This window comes from Mustela nivalis, assembly GCF_964662115.1.
Source record: "Mustela nivalis genome assembly, chromosome: 13".
Taxonomy (NCBI): Eukaryota; Metazoa; Chordata; class Mammalia; order Carnivora; family Mustelidae; genus Mustela; species Mustela nivalis.
The window spans coordinates 46,656,439-46,659,829 of record NC_139032.1 but is presented as its reverse complement, the minus strand read 5'-3'; the positions used below and the strand labels follow the sequence as shown (position 1 = coordinate 46,659,829).

Below are 3,391 nucleotides of genomic sequence, written 5' to 3'. Positions count from 1 at the left end.
GGGAGCAAAGCCTCTCCATCAGGTGCTGCTGCAAAACCTAGAGATTTCAATGCATTTTTGCTTTCTACTTGCTTTCTTGTGCTGCTCCTAGGAAAACCTTTAAGCTGAGATGACAGCAAAACAGAAAGCTGTTGTGTGAACAGGCTGAGAGATCAAGAGAGTGAATGCCAAGGGAGCTGTGGGGACTTCTGCCTTGGCAAGGAAGGTAACTGTTAGGACAGGGGAGTGTGCTCTGGAATGAGAATGGGGTGGTGGGTAGAGGGCAGGGTGGGTGCCAGAAGTTAAGGAAATAGCATGTTCTTCTGCACTTCCACTACATATTTATTCTCAACTCTCAGATGTTTGCAGAAGGCACTGGTGAAAAATAAAAACCCTTCTTGGCAATGGGGCATGAATGGGTCAGCCTTTTCTAGAATTCACAACAGAATTCCAGTTTGGGAGGCTGCCTCCTTTGCAAGTCAGGTACTGCAGTGTAGGCCACATTGTTCCCAAGAATTTTGTAGGAGGAGATGAACAATATTCTCATATATAGCTGTCAGAATTAAGATAAGACCATCGCTACCATATTTAGCCATTCCGTACAGAAGATGCACTGCTAGGTGCCTTTCAGTGCATGAGTTCAGTGAATATTCATGCTATTTTGTCAAAATTGTTAAACCTGCTTTTACTCCTGAATTACGTACAACTCACTATTGCTCCACGGATTTCCATGATTCATGTATTTTCAGCTTAATAGACCAATGATTTTTCATTGCTCTAAATATTAGGAGAGAGAATGCTTAACCGGGCTTCCCACCTTTATTTTTGAAGAAAGTCTGTCACTGTTTATGTGCATGAGAATCTCGTGATGTGGATATCCACCAAACATTGTGGTATTCCGAAAATGAGGAAATACTAGCAGCGAGCAACAGAGAAGAATTCTTACCACATCAAAGTCTCTAAAAAACAGCAATGGGGTATTATGCTGCTGTAGGAATCAGTGTCACAAGGAGGACTTTGGGAACCTAATAATTAAGCTGATAATTCTGGGAAACATGATTTTATCTGTCGTAATAGATAATTTGATGAAGGATTGAATGAGTTATCCATTCCTGCCAAGTGAATTCTTAAAGCCAAGAGGCTCACTGATGTGCAAGGAAGTAAGAACCAAGACAGGATAACCACTGTCAGTAGTTCAGTCATAATGAAAAAGAAATACAACATTAAACATATTAACATGATTTGCAGAACATCGAATCCATGAAATCACTCAGGAAAAAAGAAATGACATAAAAGGGCAAACTATGCCCAAATAACGAACCACATTGTTCCCAGATCCCCCGCAAAATTCTTCTTTAAGTCAGACGCACTGACTTCTCTTATTCATGCTCCCACCTGCTCCAGAGTCGTCTCTGCTTATGTATTCCACGAAACCGACTCTCAGGAAGGTCAGCAAAGGCTTCTGTGTTTCTGACATCGCAGGTAGATTCAATCCACATCTTCCAGGAATCTGCTGATGGTCTTTGAAGCACATTTACTTCCTTAAAGACACTCACCAGCATCCTCCCTTATCCCTGTGCTGTATGGCCAAGAGTCCACTGTCTCCTTTCTGGTTCTTCTCTCCCGTCCCTTCACTGGTTGAAGAGCCTCAGAATCAAGTTTTGTCTGTTTCTCACATGACACAGTCTCCCTGCATGACCACTTCTATTTCTGGCTTTGCCTGCTAGATGTGGACCTCAGTCAAGGCATTTCTTGTCAACTTCCAGCTCACCTGCCCCCAACACCAGACATACGTGTCTCCATGTCTGCCAGTGACCTGTCGAGGGGTCCGCAGATTTTCTGTGTGCACTTCCTGTGTGCATCTACCTCTCTGCTCAGGCAGCAGGTGAGAGAAGTCACTTCCTTTCCTTCTTCATTAAAACACTAAATAGGAGTATTGTTTTTAGATCCCATCCCTACAGCAACCATATATTTATATTCCTACAACCAAAGAGGTAGACATCAGGATCTGTATTTATTATGTCCTTTAGCTTAAGGTCAACATGCAAGTTGTCTTAGAGAAAGTCAGTTGTCATTTCCAATGTTAATGCAGTATACCAGTAAATGCATTCTGCTGTCCAATTTCCAACAGAGTTACACAATCAGACTGGTGTGACTCTTTGAAAACACCTTTGTCCTTAAAATTCCATAAAGAAAAAATGATAAACTGATTACATATTATAAATATATTTTATTATATTCTGCTATGTAAAGGTGCACATCATGTTATATGAAAACTGAATCTTATCAATATTTATATAAATAAATATTTAAATAGATAAATAGACACAAGCAAGGTCATTTGTAAGCAACTACTGCTTGTAAAGTTGACATGTTCTGAAAACACGTGACAAATTACTGTGTTCATGTCTTCACGACAGCAGAAATGAGAATCTCTGACACAGCAGAACTCCAGAATGTGTGATGTTATCAGTCAGAAGGAATCATTTCCATGTTGAAAGGGGTGTCACTTCCCACTCCTTAGTCTCTTATGTAAGGCTGTTGATGCATACAAGGGTTTCATGATCTCTGCTCGGACCATCTCCCAGGCACAAGGGCTGTATTGCTTCTCTTGCAGATAGAGGGAGATTCTCTGGAAGTAGTTCCTCAGGATGGAGTCCCCATTCACCAGGGATGGCTTTCCCACCCCCACCTCCTGCAGGGGACAGGCTTCCAGGTGGCCCAGTTGCTCAGAAATTCCCGAGCACAATTCCTCCAAGAGGGTCGTGTTCCAGGGAGCAGGTGAGGCCTCTGTGCAGAAGAGGTGGAAGGTCTTCTGGTTCGTCACATGGACGACAGAGAGGGCGTGAGCCTTCTGTAGCGTCTTGCCGTCAAACACCTCCTGGGGGAAGCCAAATTTGTTTGTGTACCTGTCTCAGGAGCTAGCAGACAGTCTCTTCATTTGTCGCAGGAGCATCAGGGCCCTCCAGTGCAGCAGGCCATGGTCCTGAGGCAGGTCACATCCCAGAGAGCCTAGGGAGTGGCAGCTGAGCACCACCAGGGCCACCAAGAAGGAGCAGAACAGGGCCATCGGGGATCCTACCGATGCTGTTGGCCTGGCTGGGGTGGGCACGTCTGGGACCCGTGGCTCTAGTCCTCTGAACATCTTCTCCTGTGCGTGTGACTTAAGTAGGGGACACAGGAGTTTTCGATTTCTGAACGTTTCCCTTCCTTTCTACTTCTCTTTTTGCTTTCCTTTCTACACTTTCTCCTGGGTTGTAGAGCGTGGGTTTCTAACCATTTCTTCTTCCTATTGCCACCTCCTGTCACAGTCTTTTGAATATTTATGTTTTTGAACCTTCCAACAAAACTTGGTAACATGGATCTACAGTCTATATAGTTACGTATGTACAGCTCTGCTTAATAGATTAGA

The 3,391-nt window shown here is 43.7% G+C and overlaps 1 pseudogene across 1 annotated transcript; it reads right to left on the bottom strand.

Annotated features, from left to right (window-relative positions):
- Positions 1 to 2,189: 2,189 nt before the first annotated feature.
- On the bottom strand, positions 2,190 to 3,119 carry LOC309846487 (interferon alpha-1/2 pseudogene; annotated as a pseudogene). Its single transcript has one exon. The product of its transcript is annotated as an interferon alpha-1/2 pseudogene (transcript).
- Between the last annotated feature and the right edge of the window lie 272 nt (positions 3,120 to 3,391).